The sequence below is a fragment of the Salmo salar genome, chromosome 03 (assembly GCF_965601325.2).
Source record: "Salmo salar chromosome 03, fSalSal1, whole genome shotgun sequence".
Taxonomy (NCBI): Eukaryota; Metazoa; Chordata; class Actinopteri; order Salmoniformes; family Salmonidae; genus Salmo; species Salmo salar.
The window spans coordinates 31,830,633-31,840,326 of NC_138293.1; the positions used below are offsets into that span (position 1 = coordinate 31,830,633).

The 9,694-nt window shown below is 42.8% G+C and overlaps 1 long non-coding RNA gene across 1 annotated transcript; it reads left to right on the top strand.

The window, feature by feature from the left end:
* Positions 1-6,506: 6,506 nt before the first annotated feature.
* On the top strand, positions 6,507-8,468 carry LOC145877566 (uncharacterized). Its single transcript, XR_014391878.1, has 2 exons — positions 6,507-6,611; positions 7,582-8,468. It is a non-coding gene; the product is annotated as an uncharacterized LOC145877566 (long non-coding RNA).
* Positions 8,469-9,694: the final 1,226 nt, after the last annotated feature.

Sequence of the window (9,694 nt, forward strand, 5' to 3'; positions counted from 1 at the left end):
TGAAAACGATGTCATGGGTGAAAATGTATTGGTCACTGGTTGTTTTTTTTGGCTACTTCGTAGTTGCACACCGCCAGCTGTGTAATTTCTCTCTTAAAAAAAAACACAAATCGATTTCACTGTGACCTGCTGCTGACTATCAGGCACTGAGGCAAGCTGTTGCTGAGTCAGGGGTGCCGTATGGGGTGGAAAAGTTATGACAATTCTACGGGCCTGTGACTGACAGGGGCCCTAAAAAATTATTCGAACATTAGGTAAAAATAATTCATCATTAAATTATTAACCTATCATCATTACTAGAATATTTTATTTGCAATGTACAAATAAAACATTTAAAAAAAGTTAACATCCAGAGAGCCTCTCGTTTTCGAGAAGACCCTCTTAGAGGGAACGGATGTGGCCACTATGCAGAGTCTCCCTCTCATGACTTTAGTAAACCGTAGGTAGACAGAGGCCTTGTTCTTCCACCAGCTCAGAGGATCTGCAGAGGAGGAGGGGCTCCTCCAAATAGGATCGGACCTCCATTATGGCATCTGCTGAGGGATTCCTTCGTGCTGCATCCCCAGTTGCTCTCTCGTCAAACAGCATCCAAAAAGCAGATGTTTGTGGCACTACTGCTGGTGCTTCTGCTCCATCTGATCCCTCTTCTTCCTGTTGCCCTGGTGCCTGAGCCAGCTGACTGCTAGGGCTGTCCCTCCCTGCTGCTGAGGTTATTCTTTGAAGAGCCTCATCAATCAAGTGCAGCGGTTTCTGATAGCACGTGATTGTATTCCATTCTGTGGAACTTTCTGTCCATTGATGAACATAGGGTGTACATCAACTCTGTCACATGTCCTGTGGTTACATATCCTTCTCTCTGGCGGCTGGCTGTGATTCGCTGCAGACCCTTACACAGTATCATTTTTGAGGCTGTCACGTAGCTGAAAAGAGAGAACAGTAACTTATTAGTTCATGTTCATGTTTTGTCTACTGATACTACATTCTCATCTACTGCTCATATACATACAGTGGGGAGAACAAGTATTTGATAACCTGCAAAATCGGCAGTGTTTCCTACTTACAAAGCATGTAGAGGTCTGTAATTTTTATCACGGGTACACTTCAACTGTGAGAGACGGAATCTAAAACAAAAATCCAGAAAATCACATTGTATGATTTTTAAGTAATTCATTTGCATTTTATTGCATGACATAAGTATTTGATCACCTACCAACCAGTAAGAATTCCGGCTATCACAGACCTGTTAGTTTTTCTTTAAGAAGCCCTCCTGTTCACCACTCATTTCCTGTATTAACTGCACCTGTTTGAACTCGTTACCTGTATAAAAGACACCTGTCCACACACTCAATCAAACAGACTCCAACCTCTCCACAATGGCCAAGACCAGAGAGCTGTGTAAGGACATCAGGGATAAAATTGTAGACCTGCACAAGGCTGGGATGGGCTACAGGACAATAGGCAAGCAGCTTGGTGAGAAGGCAACAACTGCTGGCGCAATTATTAGAAAATGGAAGAAGTTCAAGATGACGGTCAATCACCCTGGGTCTGGGGCTCCATGCAAGATCTCACCTCGTGGGGCATCAATGATCATGAGGAAGGTGAGGGATCAGCCCAGAACTACACGGCAGGACCTGGTCAATGACCTGAAGAGAGCTGGGACCACAGTCTCTAAGAAAACCATTAGTAACACACTACGCCGTCATGGATTAAAATCCTGCAGCGCACGCAAGGTCCCCCTGCTCAAGCCAGCGCATGTCCAGACCCATCTGACATTTGCCAATGACCATCTGGATGATCCAGAGGAGGAATGGGAGAAGGTCATGTGGTCTGATGAGACCAAAATAGAGCTTTTTGGTATAAACTCCACTTGCCGTGTTTGGAGGAAGAAGAAGGATGAGTACAACCCCATGAACACCATCCCAACCGTGAAGCATGGAGGTGGAAACATCATTCTTTGGGGATGCTTTCTGCAAAGGGGACAGGACGACTGCACCGTATTGAGGGGAGGATGAATGGGGCCATGTATCGCGAGATCTTGGCCAACAACCTCCTTCAGTAAGTGCATTGAAGATGGGTTGTGGCTGGGTCTTCCAGCATGACAACGACCCGAAACACACAGCCAGGGCAACTAAGGAGTGGCTCCGTAAGAAGCATCTCAAGGTCCTGGAGTGGCCTAGCCAGTCTCCAGACCTGAACCCAATAGAAAATCTTTGGAGGGAGTTGAAAGTCCGTATTGCCCAGCGACAGCCCTGAAACCTGAAGGATCTGGAGAAGGTCTGTATGGAGGAGTGGGCCAAAATCCCAGCTGCAGTGTGTGCAAACCTGGTCAAGATCTACAGGAAATGTATGATCACTATAATTGCAAACAAAGGTTTCTGTACCAAATATAAATTTCTGCTTACTGTTGTATCAAATACTTATGTCATGCAATAAAATGCAAATGAATTACTTAAAAATCATACAATGTGATTTTCTGGATTTTTGTTTTAGATTCCGTCTCTCACAGTTGAAGTGTACCTACGATAAACATTACAGACCTCTACATACTTTGTAAGTAGGAAACACTGCCGATTTTGCAGGTTATCAAATACTTGTTCTCCCCACTGTATATAATACTGGATTAAATAATGATGTAGTAATAACTGCTTACGGTACCTCTCTCCACTGATCTCCACAGTGACCTGCTCAAAAGGTTCCAGGACTCTGCACACCTCCACCACCTCCCATTCCTCTTGGGTCAGAGCATCAACAGGTGCATTGATAATGGCCAGGGTAGAGATGATGGCATCCTTTGACTCAAGAAACAGCTTCAACATATAAAATGTTGAATTTCACCTTGAAGTGCAGTCTTGTTCAGGCCTCAGCTCAGGCATCCCCATCTGGCTATGTATAGACGTTAGTTTTTTAGCACCTACTGTGCTAAAGTATTCCACAACTGCTTTCACTTTGTCCACAGTGGGCTTCATCACCTTCAGAGCATCTCTTACAACCAGGTTGATTGTGTGGGCAAGACATGGATGATGGAAATTCTGAATTTTCATGGCTTTGGTTATGTTAGCTGCATTGTCACTAACACAACAGACCACTTGTCCATCTACTTGCCATTCTCTGGCCACTCTCAACAGTTCCTCTGCCAAGTTCTCTGAGGTGTCTGTCGCTGAACTCAAAGTAGTCCAGAAGACAGCTAGACATCGAAAAATCTTCAATGAAGTGACATGTAACCGACATGTAAGAAGTGGTTACCCTTAATACGCGACCATTTAGAATCCCACCGTACCTTCTCCACTATGCAATCTGGTTTCCGAGCTGGTCATAGGTGCACCTCAGCCACGCTCAAGGTCCTAAATGATATCACAACCACCATCGATAAAATATAGTACTGTGCAGTCGTCTTCATCGACCTGGCCAAGGCTTTCGACTCTGTCAATCACCGCATTCTTATCGGCAGACTCAATAGCCTTGGCTTCTCAAATGACTGCCTCGCCTGGTTCACCAACTACTTCTCAGAGTTCAGTGTGTCAAATCGGAGGGCCTGTTGTCCGGACATCTGGCAGTCTTTATGGTGGAGCCACAGGGTTCAATTCTCGGGCCGACTATTTTCTCTGTATATATCAATGATGTCGCTCTTGCTGCTGGTGATTGTCTGATCCACCTCTACGCAGACGACACCATTCTGTATACTTCTGTCCCTTCTTTGGACACTGTGCTAACAAACCTCCAAATGAGCTTCAACGCCATACAACACTCCTTCCGCTGCCTCCAACTGCTTTTAAATGCTAGTAAAACTAAGTGCATGCTCTTCAACCGATTGCTGCCCACACCCTCCCGCCCGACTAGCATCACTACTCTGGATGGTTCTGACCTAGAATATGTGGATAACTACAAATACCTAGGTGTCTGGTTAGACTGTAACCTCTCCTTCCAGACTCACAATAAGAATCTCCAATCCAAAATTAAATCTAGAATCGGCTTCCTTTTTGGCAACAAAGCCACCTTCACTCATGCCAACAAACATACCATCGTAAAACAAACTATCCTACCGATCTTCGACTTCGCCGATGTAATTTACAAAATAGCCCCCAACACTCTTCTCAGCAAACTGGATGTAGTCCATCACATTGCCATCTGTTTTATCACCAAAGCCCCATATACTACCCACCACTGCGACCTCTATGCTCTCGTTGGCTGGCGCTCACTACATATCCTTCGCCAAACCCACTGGCTCCAGGTTATCTATAAGTCTTTGCTAGGTAAAGCCCCGCCTTATCTCAGCTCACTGGTCACCATAGCAACACTCACCCGTAGCACACGCTCCAGCAGATATATTGCACTGTTCATCCCCAAAGCCAACACTTACTTTGGCCACCTTTCCTTACAGTTCTCTGCTGCCAATGACTGGAACGAATTGCAAAAATCTCTGAAACTGGAGTCTTATCTCCATCTCTAACTTTAAGCATCAGCTGTCAGAGCAGCTTACTGATCACTGTACCTGTACACAGCCAATCTGTAAATAGCACACCCGACTACCTCATCCCCATATTATTACTTACCCTCTTGCTCTTTTGCACCCCAGTATCTCTACTTGCACATCATCATCTGCACATATATCACTCCAGTATTAATGCTAAATTGCAAATATTTTTGCCTGTATGGCCTATTTATTGCCTACCTCCCTACTCTTATACATTTTCACACACTGTACAAAGATCTTTCTATTTTTCTTTTCTCTTGTGTTATTGACTGTATGTTTGTTTATGTGTAACTCTGTGTTGTTCTTGTCGCACTGCTATGCTTTATCTTGGCCAAGTCGCAGTTGTAAATGAGAACTTGTTCTCAACTGGCCTACCTGGTTAAATAAAGGTGAAATAAAATAAATAAATAAATTATGTCCAGCAGTCATTGGTAAGGCAAACTGCAGTCGCTTTATGGACTTTTTCCCGCACTGAAGCCTTTGTGCTCTCGTACAGTTGTGGAATAAGTGATTTTGAAAGGGTTTTTCTGCTTAGAATTGTGTACATTGGATTTAGACTATTGCTATAATTTCTAAAACCTCTGTCCTCCATGATCGAAAATGGATGGAAATCATTTTAGCCAATGCAATATCAATTTTGGCCTTGTTTTGCTACAGACATAGACTTTGACATAAACTGGTCCATAGAAGACTGCGTAGCTGTGGGTCGCGGAGTAGGCCTACTTGACTGAGTGGATACATCTCCACGTGTGGAGGTGCTGGCTCCACCACTATCACTAGCAGGCCCGCTAGTTTCTCGAAGCTCCGCTACAGTTAGCTTCACAATTGGGTGCACAGATCACATATGCCGGTATAAGTTGGGCATAGAACCGGCTTTATATAATTATATATTTTGTTTTGGCAAATTCTACACTGTGCTCTAACATTGTCTACATTATAAAAATGCATCCAAATGCTACTGTGCTTCCGACTCATTTTCCAGCTGTCGTTTTCACAGCTGTCCTTCCTCTTTCTCCTCAGCTGCTAAGTGTGTGACTGTGAGTGAGTTGTCTCGACCCTCCCTGACGCATCTTTGGTTCATTGGTTGACACTGCGTGTCTGATTGACAGGAACAACAGGTGAGGCTGTTAGTCTGAGCAGACAGTCAGAACGAATGTGTGTGCGCTTGAGCAATTAGGCCTATATTATTTCATTTCCAGTGACAACTGTTAAATGGTATGGCTATGGATATTGGATCACTACACACATGATGCTCACAGGCTGAGAACAAGACTGAGAACAGACCGAGAACAAGATATATCGCAAAGTAATGGCTGGATTGCCATAACATTTGTTGTGCACAATCAAGACCCCAAGTGGAAGAAACCTATTGATTTGGTGACCTCTTGACCTTTCCTCCAGTGCCACCAGCAGCCCTTTTCATTTCCATGTTGTCTTCCATTTTCCATTTCCGCTTTTACAGCTGCTTATATTCTAGTTGGTATGTATACTTCAACAATCTGCTGCTGATTTTATTATTTCGTTTTTTTCTATCATTCTATAGATGATAATGTTCATTTATTTTAATTGAAGAGGTTAATGTATATTTAAGTTTTTATTTTAAGTTATTCATTAATGTTAAGAGAATTTTTCCATTCAAGAATTGTACCATTCAAATTACATTTAGACTGTAAAAGACAGCCTTTAGCACATTTCTAATAGAGGGTATCAGTCTTGCATCAAATAGTGAATTGCACTGTATGCAGAATGTTGCATGCATGCCTGCACAGTGTTAAATTTTCACAGCTCACTGTCAGTAAATATCATACAGTAAATATTGGACGACAAGAGAGTTGTAAGCCTGCAAAGGTAGAGTTATTTAAAACTTTGAATGGGTCGATTGGGTTCTGGAGGTGTGTGGTTACAGCAATTGCGCAGGGTTGGTGTGGCCTGTGGTGGTATCTTGTGATATCTTTTCATGGGGCTCAAAGTCCCTGGCGGCGCCCCTGTGCTGAGTGAGTGAGTGGGGGGCTGGGGAGGGTGTGTGTGTGTTGAGAGAGCACTGCAGCAAAAAGCTTAGTCCACTACTGGCTGAGTCATGTGAGTGAGAGGAGACAGAGCAGCACGAGCGCACGTTGTGACAACTGTTTACCAGTTGTAGGTAGGCTATTTAGATTATCATTATATAGACACCTTTTTTCAAACCCTTTTCACATAAAACATATTAACACGCTAGAACAGATGTGTTTTAGGGAGGCTCCGTTCTTGGGTCTCGGGGGCTGCGTGAGTGGAAATTTGAAATTAACTCCCTTGTGTGCTTCTGTTACGGGGAAAAGTCCTCAATGAAACTTAGATGTGGATAATGATACATTTGCATCTGTTGGCCATCAAGTAGCCTATTAATGTATATGCCATTGTAGGCTACTGTAGGCTACCATTTGATACAATAAATATGTTGAAATCCCGATTTCACTGGAGTCAACGCAAATTAATTTGTGCCTCTTGTGTAGCCTACCGGGATCTGGTAAACAGATTTAATAAATAGCCTATAACAGCTTATTGTTGTTGTAGCCTTGTGTTATTATGCCATTATTAATGGCCATGTTTAGTTCGTTCAATTGGAAGTTATCAAAACTCTATCGCAATTGCCATTCAATTGTTAGTACGCATACAATTTACGGTAACAGGCAGTCAGATTAGGCTACAGGTAAATAAAATAAACACTGGCTGTTGTTGACAAGCATATTCAGTTAATATACACATTATTAATATGATTGAAATTACGACCACATCCTCAGTAGCCTATTCCAGCAGGCTATTGGGAAACACAAGCACTTCTTACCTCGACATCGCCTTGCTATTCATGTTGAATCAGTCTGTCAATTTGAACTAAGCAAGCTGCTAAATCGTTCAGTTTACATCTTGCCTAGTCTACTGTAGCCCATCTGAAATTAGATGTAAGCCTATCAGGGGCTATAGGCTACCTGCATTTTGCTAAGCAAACCATGGCAAAGTTGAATTACAATCATAAACCCAGATTTTAGTCAGTAGTATATGCCTATTAAAATGACATGTCAATCTGTCAAATATGCCATTTCTAACGGGTTGTAGTCTTAATATCTGGCACATAGCAGAGGATTGTGCACTACAGGAAAGGAGGACCGAACACGCTCCCATTCTCCTCGACAGGGCTGTAGTGGAGCAGGTTCAGAGCTTCAAGTTCCTTGGCATCCACATCACCAACAAACTAACATGGTCCAAGCACACCAAGATAGTTGTGAAGAGGGCACGACAAAACCTATTCCCCCTCAGGAGACTGAAAAGATTTGGCATGGGTCCTCAGATCCTCAAAAGGTTTTACAGCTGCACCATCGAGAGCATCCTGACGGGTTTCATCACTGCCTGGTATGGCAACTGCTCGGCCTCCGACTGCAAGGCACTACAGAGGGTAGTACATCACCGGGCCAAGCTTTCTGCCATCCAGGACCTCTATAACAGGCGGTGTCAGAGGAAGGCCCTAAAAATTGTCAAAGACTCCAGCCACCCTAGTCATAGACTGTTCTCTCTGCTACCGCACGGCAAGCGGTACCGGAGCACCAAGTCTAGGTCCAAGAGGCTTCTAAACAACTTCTACTCCCAAGCCATAAGACTCCTGAACAGCTAATCAAATGGCTACCCAGACTGTTTGCATTGCCCCCCTCCTTTACGATGCTGCTACTATCTGTTATTATCTATGCATAGTCACTTTAATAACTCTACCTACATGTATATATTACCTCGACACTGGTGCCCCGCACATTGACTCTGTACCGGTACCCCCTGTATATAGCGCCACTATTGTTATTTACTTCTGCTCTTATTTGCTATTCTCATCTCTTACTTTTTTGTATTTTTTTAGGTATTTTCTTAAAACTGCATTGTTGGTTAAGGGCTTGTAAGTAAGCATTTCACTGTAAGGTCTACACCTGTTGTATTTGTATTCGGGGCATGTGACAAATACAATTTGATTTGATAATAATTGCCAGAATATTTTTGCTTTTTTTTTGCTTTTTTGGTACAAGTATTTCTTGCTCAGAAATTTCGAGAACATCTGTCCAACTTTCATCACTCACACTCTCCTGTCAGATTGATCTGTAGTTATGCAGATGCGCAAAAGAGATTTATGTACAAATATAAACTGGGTGGTTCGAGCCCTGAATGCTGATTGGCTGACCGCTGGTATGACAAAACATTTATTTTTACTACTCCTGTAATTACGTTGGTAACCTGTTTATAATAGCAATGAGGCAGCTCGGGGGTTTGTGATATATGGCCAATATACCATGGCTAAGGGCTGTTCTTATGCACGACGCAACGCCTTATTGCATAATTATAAACTGGGTTCGAGCCCTGAATGCCGATTTGGCTGAAAGTTTCAGACTCTTTACCAGGGGTATGACAAAACGTATTTTTGCTGTTTTAATTACATTGGTAACCAGTTTATAATAGCAATAAGACACCCCTGGGGTTTGTGGTATATTGGTTGTATCCAGGCACTGCACTTTGGGTCATGCTTAAGAACAGCCCTTTGCCGTGGTATATTAGCCATATACCACACCCCCTGGTGCCTTATTGCTTAACCATAGCAGTCAAATGAGTTAAATTGACGTCCATTGGTGGAAATTGATCTGACGAGTTTAAGGGCAAATTATCTTTAATCTTGAGACATATTCAAATTCCTTTATTATGTCATGTCATAGCTTACAATAATAGTTATTTTGATGAAAACTGAATTTAGCTTCTAACGTCGTAACACGTTACTAGGATATTCCTTCTTAATTTTAGGGCAAGACCCCTTTTTTCTCCTCTTCCTGCTTGAATGACGTGCCCAAAGTAAACTGCCTGTAGCTCAGGCCCTGAAGTCAGGATATGCATATAGAAAACCCTTTGAAGTTTGTATAAATGTTCAAATAATGTAGGAGAATATAACACAATAGATATGGTAGGAGAAAATCCAAAGACAAAGCTCCCTGGATGCAATTCCTATGGCTTCCACAGGGTGTCAGCAGTCTATGTTCAAGGTTTCAGGCTTGTAACTTCAAAAATGAATAAGAAATATCAGTTTTAGTAGAAGGACACAGTCTTGGAAATTCGTGTTTGCGTGAGCTAGCAAGAGCATGTTCTAGCATGTATTCGCATATTTCCGTTTGGGACACATGTGCTCTGTTAAGTGCGCGTGTACAATAACTAAATTCACCCTTGCAC